Source organism: Hirundo rustica, chromosome 1 (assembly GCF_015227805.2).
Source record: "Hirundo rustica isolate bHirRus1 chromosome 1, bHirRus1.pri.v3, whole genome shotgun sequence".
Lineage (NCBI taxonomy): Eukaryota > Metazoa > Chordata > Aves > Passeriformes > Hirundinidae > Hirundo > Hirundo rustica.
The window spans coordinates 58,876,483-58,890,840 of record NC_053450.1 but is presented as its reverse complement, the minus strand read 5'-3'; the positions used below and the strand labels follow the sequence as shown (position 1 = coordinate 58,890,840).

The following is a 14,358-nucleotide window of genomic DNA, read 5'->3' as shown; positions in this document are numbered from 1 at the left end:
TTTTGGTATACGAAAGCTCTCATCTGTGAGTGTTGTTTGGCTAACAATTCCAGGGCGTCTGAGGTGTGGTTAGATACTATTTCTACTACAGCCTGTAACCTGATTAGCCGGTTCAATAAGTATACTGGGGTTCTGTAACCCCAACTTCCATCCTGTGCCCAGGTGGCTGGACCATAGTATTCTATGATGCGCTCTGCAGGCCATTCTTCCTCTCCCCATTTCTGATTTCCTCCCACTTGTGGGAGTCCTTTCTTTACCTCTCGCTTTCTCCTGCTGAGGGTTTCATACAAAGGAGCCCCTAGTAAATTGCTACCAGTTCTGGGGAGTGTAAAGAAAGAGGGTCTAATCATACCTAGGGTACAGGACCCTTTCCATTTCTGGGGCAATTCACTGTATGCTCTTTTCCCACAGATCCAATAAATCCCGCTGGGAGCTTTCCATTTAATGTCTATATTTTCCGGTTTGTCCCAAAATTCCACCAGTTCAGTTAAGGAGTAATACGGGTTAGCGTTAGTGAGTTCATGCCAACAGAGTTCAATTTCCTCTACCCAATTACACTTTCCTTGCTTCTCTTTTCCCCAGTACCCATTTGGGGGTTCTGGTTGCCACATTTTGGATCTGTTGTTGGAATTTACAGCTAGAGTGGATAGACAAGGGGTGTATCCCACTACATCACTGTACACATTCCCTTCTCTACTAATACAGATTGTCCCTATTACTCGTTCATCCAGTGTCCACCCTCCTGGCCGGGTTAAAGTGTTTAAGATTTTATTATCCCATTTTAGCAACTGCTCAGGAGTTAAACTCTCACCTTTCCATGGCCATCTTTCTGCGGATTTTAATCCTCCGCAGATCCAACAATTAGTCAGCCCTAACTCGGTAGCAATCTCCTGTACCAAATCCAGGAAAAGGTTTTTGCTGGAAGTAGCCAGACTCCAATCATTAGACTGTTTTTCCAATTGTTCATATTGTTCACTTAATGTCCTCATTCTTTCCTGCTCCATTCTCTTTTTCTTAGCTGCCAATTCTTGTCGTTTAAATTCCAGGGCTACCTTTTGTATCTTGTTCTCAGGGTCTAACCCTTCCTCGTCCTTGGAAAAGCAAAAAACTTTATCCATTCTTAAACAAACCCTTTCATCGTTCTCCCCCAACATATCGAGTAATATAGGTCCATTAGCTAAAGCAGCTGTTTGTAATTTCTCATTTTGTCCCACCCAATATGTTTTCCCGTTCAAGGCACACATCTTCAGTTTCCTCTTATCATAACATAAAGGGTTAACTTGGAGATATCCCACAAAGGTACTCTCCCTTTTCCCTCCAATCCACACAGTTTTATTACATTCTTTGCATGTTGTGATCAAAGGAAGACTGCTTACCTCCCTCCTTTTCCTAGCCGTTGCCATCGGGTGATTGGATTGGTTCAATTTAACCCCTTTATTCCACTGGCGATTCTCCCCCCTTTTTGGTGTAAACCAGTCTACTCGTACCCTGGATTCCAAAACTCTGTTCCAGGTAAGGTTTGGAGGGACCGTGGGGAGACTAGTTTCCATCCCCATCCCCTCTTGGGGTTCGTGGAGGCCATTCGTGGGGCACATGGCTTGACTCAGGATCACCAGGGTTACCCATAGACCTATCCCTCTGCTCCACCCTTCGCCCGTTGGGTTGCCACCAGCGGCGGGGTAATCCATCTTCTTGGCAGCAGGGATATTCTTCCGGGTCCCTGCCGGTGCTTCTCTGAGCATATCGCCTCTTGTACTGCTCCCACCTCGTTCTCCTTATTTGATCTCCTCTACAGGGTACTTTCAACGTTCTCCTGCACTCAATTACGAGTGGATCCGCCCTTTTATTTAATCCTCCCCTTAACCCTTTAGTGTAATAGTGGAACCACTCAGGAGAATCCAATTCGAACAATCCCGATTCTGTGGCAACGTATAGGAATAGATTGGTAAGCCTGACCTCCTCCTCGTAACAAGGTACACACAAATTCCAAGGTGTAGCTCCCCGGACACAATGAGTTACCCAAACTTGTTCACAATACCCGCACTTAAAATGAACAAAAGGATAGCAGGGACATCCTGCCTGAGTGCAACTTATCCGATAAGCGCTGGTCATTGGGTGTCTCGGTGAATTCTTAGCTTTAAATCTCCAGGCGCTGAGGTGATTTTCCACTGCGGAGAGCTGCTGTGTTTTTCCACCTTTTTCACTCGGGAGCAATGGGTCCAGCCTTTCTCTGCTGTTCTCACGGCAGTATCTGTTGTGAGGAGGACAAGGAAAGGTCCCTCCCAATGCGATGACAGCAGCGCTTCTTTCCACGCTCTGATCAACACTCGATCACCCGGCTGGATCTTGTGGATAGCAAACCCCAGCGGGGTGCTCTGTGCTATTAATCCACGCTTCCGGAGTTCCTGTAAATTTTTGTTAATCACAACGATATAAGACTGGATCTGACAATCCTCCACCCGGGGATGTCCAACTGGCATTCCATGCTCATAAGGCATTCCGTACAGCATCTCGAATGGAGATAATCCTGAACCGGAATGAGGTTGTGTCCTGATATTTAGGAGGGCTAGAGGAAGGCATTTTATCCAAGTCATCCTAGTTTCTAGCATAAGTTTTGACAATTGTGCTTTCAGAGTTTGATTCATTCTTTCTACTTGACCTGAGCTCTGAGGATGCCAAGGGGTATGATATTCCCATCTGATTCCCAGAGCCTCTGCTAAGCTTTTTATGACCTTGGATGTAAAATGGGTTCCCTGATCTGAATCAATGGAATCAGGGATTCCATATCTGGGAATTACTTCTTCCAATAATCTCCGTGCTACTGTTTGAGCTGTAGCCCTAGGGCTAGGGAATGCCTCCACCCAATGTGTTAATTGGTCTACTATCACTAGCAGATATCTATATCTACCTATTTTTGGTAACTCTGTGAAATCCACTTGTATTCTCCCAAAGGGGCGATATGCTAAAGGACGTCCCCCTAATGCATTGTGTTTGACCTTTGATTTATTAATTTTCTGGCATACCAAGCAACTCTGAACCTCCTGCTTGGCTAACTCAAAGATACCCTTGCATCCAAAAAATTTCAAAAATTGTTCTGCTAAAGCTTGAGTTCCCCAATGAGTTTGTGCATGCAATCTTTTTAATATGATCCTTGCATAAGCCTTTGGGATCAATTCTCGACCGTCAGTCAATTTCCATTTCCCATTTATTAAATTTCCCCCCATTTTCTTGAAATCCTCAATCTCTTTTTCTGTGGGATGAGGAGAAACTTCTCCAAAATTTTCTGTCCTGCTTTCCGGGGTGTCCAGGGTTAGGAGAGCTGCTTTCCTGGCTTCCTGATCAGCCAGATTATTCCCACGTATTCTGAACTGTAGTCCAGCCTGGTGACTCTTTACATATACCACTGCAATAGCTTTTGGTTCCCTTACTGCCTTGAGAATTTGCCTTATTAGATCCTCATGTATTAACCCTTTTCCTCTAGTGTTCACCAGTCCTCTTTCCTCCCAGATTTTCCCAAAGGTATGCACTACCCCAAACGCATACTTTGAGTCAGTGAAAATAGTCCCTATTTTTCCTTTAAGTCCTTTGAGAGCTTGCAACACAGCATACAATTCACATGCCTGAGCTGACCATGAAGTGCCCAAGGGGCCTGACTTTATCACTTCCCCAGTTTTCCCATCTATAATTGCATATCCTGATTTTCTTTTCCCTTCTATAACCCTGGCTGACCCATCTACAAACCATTTTTCCCCTTCTTCGAGCTCCTCGTCCTCCAGATCTTCCCTAATTTTTGTCTGTAATTCTACTAGGTCTATACAGTTGTGTATAGGCTCAGATGAAGCTTCCCCAAACAGGAACCCAGCAGGATTACTTGCCTGCGTTGTCCTTAATTCTAATTCTGGAGCATGAAGGAGAATGGCCTCATACTTCAACAATCTGGCATCCGTGAGCCATTTTTCAGCTTTTTGTTGTAAAATTGTTCTTACGTTATGTGGAGTATAAACTGTGATGGGAGCCCCAAAAGTAATCTTTTTGGCTTCTTCTACCAATAAGGCAACTGCTACTATCGCCTGTAAACATGTAGGCCACCCCCTGCTTACAGGGTCCAACAGTTTGGAAAGGTAACCTACAGGCTTCCTATCCCCAGCCCATTCTTGTGTCAACACCCCATGTGCTGTGTGGTTTCCTACATTTACAAATAATTGGAATTTCTTATTGATATCAGGGAGGTTCAATACTGGGGCAGTCACCAAAGCACCCTTTAATTGCTCTAATTCCTTATCATCCTGTTCTGTCCATTTTATCCTCTCTGCAGTTAATTTTTCATACAAAAATTTTGCTTTTTCACTATATCCTTCTATCCACTGTCTACAATAACCTAACAGCCCCAATAGCTGATGTACTTGTCTTTTGGTTTTAGGGGGGGGGCAGTTCTATGATTCCAGCTACCCTTGCAGGGTCCAATTTCTTTTTCCCTTTTACTAACCAATGCCCTAAGTATTTCACCCCAGATTCTGTGAACTGTAACTTTTGTTTTGCTACCTTTAATCCCTTTTCCTCTAAAAAGTTTAACAAATCAATAGTGCATTCTCTTACACCTTCCTCTGTTTCACCAGCCACCAATAGATCATCTACATATTGTAAGATCTTGGTCCCTTTCCTAGGGGAGAACTGACTTAGCAACTTTTCCAATGCTTGTCCAAATAAATTTGGGGAGTCCACGAATCCTTGGGGAAGTGAGGCCCACCTTAACTGTTGTTTCCGGTTAGTGTCTGGATCCTCCCATTGGAATGCAAAAAAATCCCTGCTGCCTTCAGCTAAAGGGCAGGTCCAAAATGCATCCTTTAGGTCTATAACACTGTACCAAGTTTCTTTCGGGGAGATCCTATTCAGAAGGGTGTAGGGGTTAGCCACTACAGGGAACCGAGTTCTTGTTCTTTCATTTATGGCTCTTAAATCTTGCACTAACCTATAATTCCCATCTCCCTTTTTAACAGCCAGTATTGGGGTATTGTGTCTGGACATACACGGCTCCAATATGCCCTTTTTGATCAAATCCTCTATTATAGGTTTCAGCCCCCGCCTCCCTTCTAAAGGGATTGGGTACTGCCTGATCCTTATGGGATCCTCAGGCTTTTCAATCTCAATTGATATAGGTTCCATAGCCAATTTCCCCGCTTCCTTCCCTGTGTGCCATACCTTGGGATTAATTTTGTCCTCATCTTCACAGGTTAGTTTATATATGCTAACCGTAATCTGTGAATTCCTTATGATGAGGTTGATCCCCAGTGCAACCATCAAATCCCTACCCAGCAGGTTGTAATCAGCCTCTTCTACTAGCAACATATCTCCCAAACAAATTTTATTCTCTGATTCTATTTCCACGTTCTTAACTATGGGTACCTTGAATGGCTCCCCTTTAGCTCCTATAACTACCATAGAATCTTTACTTACTCGGCATCCCGGGGGCAACTGTTTGAATGTACTTTTCTCAGCCCCTGAATCTACCAAAAAATCCATTTTTGTTCCCTGGGGTCCTATTTTCAATGTTATCAAGGGCTCTCCTGATGTTATGGACCCCAAAAGATAGAGCCCCTGACTTCCCTAGTCCTCCCGGAACATCTTCTCATCTCTTATCTTCTTTGGACAATCTTTTTTCATATGTCCCTTCTTTTTACAATAAAAACATTCCATTCCTTCCATCCATTTTCCTGAAGTCCCCTTTTGCGAGCGTGTGGCTCCCCTCGGAGGTGCTTTCCTTAAGGGTTTCTCCGAAGCTTGTGGGCGTTCCTGTTTCTGGGCTTCCCTTACTGCAGCTACTAACACCCTAGCCTGTATTTTCTGTTTTTCCTCATCCCTTCTCATGTAGACCTTCTGGGCTTCCCGCAGTAATTCCTGCAATCCCTTCTCCTGCCACCCCTCAATCTTTTCCAGCTTTTTCCTGATGTCCTCCCATGATTTTGCTACAAACTGGGTTTTTAAGAGTACCTCCCCCACGGGAGAATCGGGGTCTGTTCCAGAGTATATCTGGAGGCTTTTTCTCAACCTTTCCAACCATTCTGTGGGAGTCTCATCTTTCCCTTGACATTCCCCAAAGACCTTGCTCAGATTTTGTCCCCGGGGCACGGCCTCTCTAATTCCCTGTATGATGATGTTCCTCATATCAATCATACTTCTCCTACCCTCCTCAGTTTGAGCATTCCATCGGGGATCTTGGCTTGGCCATTTCTGATCTCCAGGAGTGCTCTGAGGATTCCTCCGTTCCCATTCCCGTATCCCCGCTTGTCTGATCATTTCCCTTTCCTCCGTATTGAACAAGGATCTGAGAATAGCTGTGAGATCTTCATACGAATAGATGCTAGTTCCCAAGAATTCATCTAGCCTTTCGGAGACCCCTAAAGGGTCATCCATAAGTTTTCCCATCTCCTTCTTAAAGGCTCTCACATCACTGGTATTAATCGGGACGTTTACGTACCCGATAATTCCTGGAGCAGTGGGAATTTCCCTTAAGGGGAAAAGATTTGCTCTTTCACCCTCCCCTTCACTCTCCGTCTCATTCATCCTCTTTAGCTGTCTCCTAGTCCTCCTAGCGGGAGGTGAGTGTTTTGCTTCTGCCCAACCCTGCTGTGTGTTTTCAGGAGAATTAAAGAAAGCCGCCAGATCTAGATCAGGCAACAGGTCATCTCGGGCTGGTGCAGGGGTGTCTGTACTTTGTGTACCCCTTCCCAGTGGCTGAGTGGCTTGTACAGGTTCTAGCGGGGGAGGGAGCCCGACCGGTGGGACCGGAGCCACTGTCTGTGACTCCAACGGAGGGGCAGAGGGGAGAGACGGGGATATAGGGATCCTCCGTCCCAGAGGGGGTCCCAATCTCCCCGGGTTCTGTGGATTGTTTTGCTCAGGGAGGGGAGGGGGTGAGGGTACTATGTAAGGTGGAGGCAAGTTGTCTAAAGGCTCCCACTTATCCCCGGAAACATCGGCAGGGTCCTTTATCCTTATGGGTAGTAATTTTGCATCAATTCTACCCCAGACCCCAGCATATTCCCGTTCTTCCGCAGTTCCCTTTTCTCCGACATAACGTACCAGTGCCTTACATATCCATTCTTCAAATGTTCCAAACACGGGCCAAATTACGTGATCCCGTATTTCTACCCCACCCCATACTTCTATGCAAAAATGCACCATCCGTTTCTTGGATTTTCTCTCCCTTATGGGGCATTCTTCCCAATGTTCTAACATCCATCCCAGCGGGCTCTCAACTGGGATTTCAGGGATTCCTTTACCGGTTCCCCGCTTTGGTTTCCTAAGATTCCTTTTGCTAGCTTTGCTTTTTGTCTGTCCCATGGTGTGAGTTTACCAGATACTTGCCCTTTGTGGGTGATCGCTCCCCCCCCGGGTTTCCTCTGGTGTGTGCGAGCTCTCTTCTCCTTATTTCCTTCCCGGACCGTCCCTGGTCCAAGGCTGGAAGGTTTACCAGTCCCCGGAACTCTTGTAAGGACGTAACCTTCCCTCCCAGCCTTCCTGTGACCGACCCCCCTTTCCGAAAACTCCCCGAGTTTTCAGGGCTTAACGTGTGAGGTGCGTTTTACCCCCGAAACTTTCGCTTCCCCCGCAACCGACCACGCCCCTCGCGGGACTATGGAACTGCGATTTTGGGGTCCCACTCGCTTCGTGATAAAATCACGTCTCACTCACACGCTCGGTCACTCCCCACTCAACCACGCAATACTTACGATCCTTTTCCTGCGTGGATTCTTCGTGCACGTAGATTTTTATGAGTAGATTTCTTCGCCGCGGCTCCGGAGGTTCTGCTTCCAAAGAAAAACCTCCCCGAGTTCCCCGAGAGCTCTGACCTCGCCTATCTCCCTTTTAAATGTGGCTTTTGCTGTTTTGTTCGTCGTGTGGTTGATCGGTTCCTCCCGGATACCCCAGTTCTGCCAGGCCGCTGAATTCAGCAGTGCGCCTCCTGGTCAGAGACGGGGGTCCCTCGGGGGTCCCGGTATCACTCCAATCACGTCGGGGTCACCAGAATTGTTATAAATAAAATCGACCAAATTCAAAGTATCAAAATTTAGAATTTTATTTTGAGACAAAATATCAGTCTCGGAAAGCCACAATTTAAAAGGACAGCGCCGAGCCCGGGATCGGTGCCGGGTGAACATGGATAACAAGCTCTGTCAGCCTGGTATCCCCCCAAGTTCACAATTTCTGGTCTCCGGCTGTCCCTTTTTATACACAAGATCGCGGAGTGAAGTCCGAAATTCTGACGTTATCCTCTCCGAGGTGTCTTCATTAATTATTCAAGTCCTGGTATCGGAGGTCTGAATAGACCGGTAGGGTGGAACAATTCTGTTGATGACTGGGCCCGGGTGTGTCGTGTATATGTTAATTTCAGCGGAGACGAGTAGAGATATCCATCTGAAGTGATTATCTTGGTCTCCGGACTTGTATCTTCTTCTTCCGTGGTTCTTTGTTTTCTTTCAGGGATTCCCGGCAGCAATAGTTTCAAGGCCCCCTCTCTGGTAATTCCAATCATACTTTCCTCGTGTCCCTCCTGTGCTTCCCAAGCCAGGAAATTTTCTAATTTTTAGTTTCTACATTTTACCTTCACTTTATGTACATTTGAGCACATTTCTAACATTCGTATTTTATACAGTTCAACATTTACCTTGTATAATTTGATAACACGAATTAACTTTAACACATTTATCACAGTGACTACGTAAAACTATCAAACCTTTAAGGCAATGTGGTTTATTTTTCTATTGCTCTTTCACACAGCTGAGTTTAAAATAATTCATACCAATAACTCAGTTGTGAGAAGACAATAATAGTAGAGAAGAATTGAAATCAATAAGTACAAACAGGAGAATAAAGGTCTGAGAATATACAATTTAATGAACTATGGATGTGTAGTAGAAACTGCAGAAAAACGTCTTGTCAGCAGTTACAATGTTCTGAGAAGTTGAGGACTTGAAGAGAAACGAGAGGTGAAAAGCAGTGAAATCCTGACCTGAACTCTGATAGTCTGTGCTCATCATATCACAAGTCAGTAATAACATAAAAGTGTAAGAGTTCTATCACCTGTATCCAGCCAGAGCAAGGGTGTCCCCCTTCAGACATAGTGATGGTCAGGATGACAGTGTTAATCTTTTTGTGAAGCTTCAAACTTAGCTATTAATAGAGTGGTTTTTTTTTTTTTTTTTTTTTTTTTTTTTTTTTTTTTTTTTTTTTTTTTTTGTGGGAATGATTGAGTGTACAACGGTTATGTTAACCTCTTGTACCAGACATGGAGATTAGGAGGGAAAATCCTTTTTCCTCTTCTGTTCTATTTGACAAGTCTGGCAGAGACCATGGGGGAGCTGTAGTTTGTGTTGTTATATACAGCACAGGCAGCTGCTTGGGAGCACCTGGGGATCCCAGTTAACAAGTTTTTTGCACTCCTGCAAGGCTAAGGCACTGGCAGTGCTTTGGAATTTTTTCTCCCCCTTCTTCCTGTGTCAAATTGAAGTTGTGTCTTTGGTGTTTTTATTGCAAGTATGGGTATATTATGATCTATTCCTACCCATGCAGGGTACTAGCAGTATATACAGATTATAAAGAATTTCTAGATGCACATTAATTCAAAAAAGCTGCAAAATCTGGGGTGTTTTTCTAAATGCAGCTTTTTAAACCATTTTTTGTGCATGATGTATTGTAAAATACCTGCAGTGTCAGATCTCACTATTCTTTTTTAATCGAAGGACATGATAAAATCACTTAATGTGGCAAAGACGCTGTCATATGTGCTCATTACTTGTTTTGATCTCCCGACTCTGAGTTTTGTTTTCAAACTTAAGTGCCTCCATGGGATTTGTGAATTTCTAATGGGCATGTGGTTTGGTACATTAGGTACAAAAGCGTGCCAGTGTCCCCTCTGGAAACTTTGACTATCTGGCAATGTTACATTAAGGAACATAAAATAAGATGATTTGGGGCAGACAAGGTCTGTGAAATACATCTGGAGGATTTAATAAATGAGGACAGTAATTTTTAAGGGATATATCATTCTTTCTTTACACATACTCTTTCAGCACTCTGGGGAATTATCACTGGTATTTGATTTATATTTAGAAGTAATAATATTTCTTATGCGTGTACTTTATTGCATATAGTTGGTACTTTTCCAGATTGTTAGGCAATTATGTTCAAATGGTGACTGAGCTAATATGGAGCCTGGCTTAGAGTCTGAAGAAATGGATATATGGCAAAGCCCGTAAGACTTGATTCAAAAAGATCTTTTACTTCAAAAAGCCCATAATTAGTTTTATGCAAATTATAGGGAAGATATCTTGGTAAAGCAAAAAGAAACAAAGGAAGGTCCCAAGTTAATACTTCCTATTATCCTTGTTTTGTTACAGCACGTGAGTCTGGTGATGTCTCTTATGCCAGAGACTCACATGAGTCTCTGGCATAAGAACATCTGTGTGCTGGTGTGAGCCCATCTCTGCTACATCCTTACAACATGCTGCTGCCATGCTTTCAGATGAGATCAAGCATTGCAGTCGTGGAGCTTCTTCTTCAAAATGTCATCTAAGGATTTAGAATTTAACAGCTGTTGAAAGTTGCTTTCAATTTCTGTACTTGCAGTGAAGAACAAGTGTCTAAGCAATGATTTAATGGGTTTCTTCATCCCCCCTCCCCCCCCAAATGATAACAACAAAGCAGTTTAAGTTCATTGAGTATTTTACAAAAAACGAACCGAGAGAACAGTTCTGATACTCAGCAGTTTTTTGGGATTGCAGGTTTTGTCCTTTTCTCTTCCGCATTAGAACTAGACTGGAATGTTTTGATGATACATTGCACAACAAAATTGCACATAAGTTGCCCATTTGCAGTTTTGAAAAGCCAAGATTTTAATTTCAGCTGCTCCAGCTAGAATCTAATTCTACTGTATCTTGGATATCTTCCAGCTGAAAACTTTAACCTGTTTCACTGGTAATCTTCTAATTAGTGCGTGCTCCAGCTTCAAAGTCTTTTAAAACCAGAACAAAGCAGCAAACTGCTAGCAAATCTGAGCCAGCAAAGATAAAGCGTGCAAAGGATTGGACCCAAGGACCCTGAGAAGCAGGGGTGTAGTCAGGGCTTAGGCCAGACCTAGCTCAGCCTAGAAATCCTCTTGGTCTGAACAAGGTATTGCTCAGTTCTTGTCAGTTGCTTGTCTCTGAACACCCCAAAATCAAACCATTGTGGGATTATTTATTACTAGAAATTGCTCAGTATATTACTATTCTGCATGGCTTCTTCCGCTTTTGATGTGTTTCTGTTGAGATGATGCCAGTGTGAAAACACTTCAGCTGTGCTAGAAAACACATATGAAGCTGGTTTGTTTAATATGGTTTTATTCAGATTTTAATGGGATGGAAGCTTTTTCACTATTAGATTCAGAATATTAAGAAATGTGAGTGAGACACTGAGTTTTCTGGTCAAGTTTTTTTCTTCCAAAAGCCCCCAAAGTAACCTTTTCAATATCTGTTTGTCTCTGCTTGCAAAATGATGACTGTTCCTTAGTAAGGAGTCCCTGTTCCTGTTTGGAAGGCAGACATTAAGAAAAAAAAGTGAAGACTTATTTATCCCCTCCACCTCACACTTTCAAGCAAATGCTCATAATTTTATTAGTATGGGCTTTTAACTATTTTCCATATGAAATACAAGGGAAGAGTAGGGGTGATATTTGATAAATGCGCAATTTGGGATATTTTTGTCTACGCTCTCCTGCTTTGTTGACTTCATATCTCTGCTGCAGATTGTACAACTAGGATGGAAGATGTGAGATGTTACTTAGATTGCAGAAATTTCAGTTTAAACTCTTCTCTGTCTAGGCAGGAATAGATATGCTGGAAGAGAATGGATTATTTTTAGGATTTTTTTTTTTAAAAGATGAAGAATCTTTTTCACTGGGAAAAGGCCATATAGGTGTTACTTCCCCCTTTCCACCGTTCACCAGGTGAATCAGAGTCCTGTTATGTGCTTCTGCATGTGCCTAAACTAGTGGTATTTGGGGCTCTAGGAATCACTGTGATGTAAATAATGTACTGTGAATGAGTTTCCCTATGGCATTATGCATTTTTTCCGGGAGGAGATCTTGCAGCTTTATGGTTTCTGTGGTGTCATCTATTACATTACTGCAGCAATAAATGGTTGCAGAAGTGTCTGTTACTTGTCTCTATTCCATATTTAAGGCGTTAGGTCACTACTTCTCTCCTCACCTCTGGGATGTGTTGAAAATATGGTAAAGGTGGAAGCTACTGCCAGCAAGTGTAATACAGTTGGATAATGTAAACATCTCTGTAATTTTATTTTTCTGTGTTCTTTGGTAGTAAAGAAACACTGAAAACCTTTTCTTTGCTCTTGAAATGATAGTGTTTGTAGTTACTCCTTTATATGTAGCCAGACACTGTCACTTTTATTGTTATTAGTCACTGAAAGAAGGATTCAGAAGATCAGTTGAAGCCTTTTGCACACCTGATTTTGAAGAATACATGTTTGCATCAGCAGTTAATTCTCTGCATGTAATCAAACAACCCTGCTTTTCATTAATTCTCACTCCCCTCCATCCCATACAGTTTAGTCAGTCATAAAAAATTGGGCTTTTTTGCATGGAAATGGAATCCACTCTATTGTTTGCATGCATTGGATTTAGCGTGCTACATACTGATAGAGAACAATAATAGGCAGTGCTATTCACGAGTATTTCTTACAAGTAGCTCTTATACTGTCTTTCTCTGATGGGAACCCATCAAATAGATTTTGTTATTCTTTGTTTGGGCTTTCAGACCTGAAGTATAGAGAAGGAAAATTGAGCCACAATGGCAGTGACTGATCAAACCATTTGTTTTACACAACTCCTTTTCTAGTACCTTACTTCAATTTCAAAGAAACATTTCCTGTGCTGTCAGTTTTCCTCAATAATAGTTGCATGTTTGGTGGTTAAATGGTTTCCTACACACTTATTTGCTTTGCACCAGGACTTTATGATAATACTACTTCTTTCTGTGAGTATTTGTAACTCTGGCTATTGAAACATGCATATTGATTTTTCACTGGTGTTGGGTTTGTTGTGGAACTGGGAGAAAATGTCTTACTTGCAGCTGTTAAAGGGGAAGGCTTGGGATTTCAGAGCATTTGAAGATTTGCCTTCAGCTAATAGCTCAATATTTGAAACATTCTGCTTAGTTATGAACATCCTTCTCTCTTCAGCTTGTTTGCTTGTGTTCTGATGGAAATTGGTTTCTCCCTCCTTACAGATGGACTATCAAAATTGCAAGATTGGGCACTGGAATTCAAGATCTTGCCTAGTCACTTGGGTGCCTTGTCAATAAAGCAAGCTGTTGTTCCTGTGCCAGGGGGATGCAGGGTAGAAGCAGACTATTATCATGTGAGAAGCTTTCTTTCCAAATATATTGTGCTCTGATGGAGCAGGGTCCTCACTTATGTAAATGTTTAAACAGAATTATCACTGCATGGGTATTTCTGGAATATTAAACAGTTGTACTGTGAAAGCCTTGTCTGAGCTGAAGAACAATCTTCAGTAGTCCTTCAAATTGTTTAGTACTGCTGAAATTGTTCAGTAGTTCTTCATACCCTTCTAGTAAATATTGATCAACTGGTGACCAGCAGGAGAATTTAATCAGTTTGCACCAAAACTCCAGGGTGATATTGGTACCCTCAGTAGAAACACATGATTTTTCTCGTGTAATATTTGTTCAAAAATAAAAATGCTCAAAGCTCAATATTTGAAAAACATTTTGTCTATATTTATATAGGTAAAGTACTCTACAGCTCCCTCACAGGGAAAGCAGAGGGGCAGGACAGATCTCTTCTCTGTGGTGACCAGAGATAGGACCTGAGGGAATGGCCTGAAGCTGTGTCAGGGGAGGTTTAGGTTGGATTTTAGGAAATTTTTTTTTTACTCAGAGGGTGACTGGGCACTGGAACAGGCTCCTCAAGGAAGTGGTCACAGCACCAAGCCTGAGAAGGGTTTGGACAATACTCTCAAACACATGGTGTCATTTTTAGGACTGTCCTGTGCAGGGCCAGGAGCTGGACTTTGATGATCCTTGTGGATCCCTTCCAACACAGAATATTCTATGACTCTGTATCAAACTAAATGTATTCCTTGTGCCATATTATTTGCTTAGTTTTGAGATTTTGATGACTTTGCTTGGTAACCAAGGTCAGCTTGAAGGAAGAGGTGGCCTATTTTCACTGAGGAAGGTGTGCAGGGTGTTGCTCTTGCTGGATCACTTAAGTGGTGATTTGAATGCAGTGAGTACATGCACAGGAGGCAAGATAGGTAATAGCTACAGAAAATATTCAGGA

General features: G+C 42.8%; 1 long non-coding RNA gene across 1 annotated transcript in view; it reads left to right on the top strand.

Annotated features, from left to right (window-relative positions):
• The window catches only part of LOC120764120 (uncharacterized), a 46,708-nt gene extending 32,950 nt beyond the window's left edge, over window positions 1-13,758 (top strand). Inside the window, exon 4 of the long non-coding RNA XR_009208499.1 lies at window positions 13,284-13,758. This is a non-coding gene — a long non-coding RNA (uncharacterized LOC120764120). The remainder of the gene's footprint in view (window positions 1-13,283) is intronic.
• Window positions 13,759-14,358: the final 600 nt, after the last annotated feature.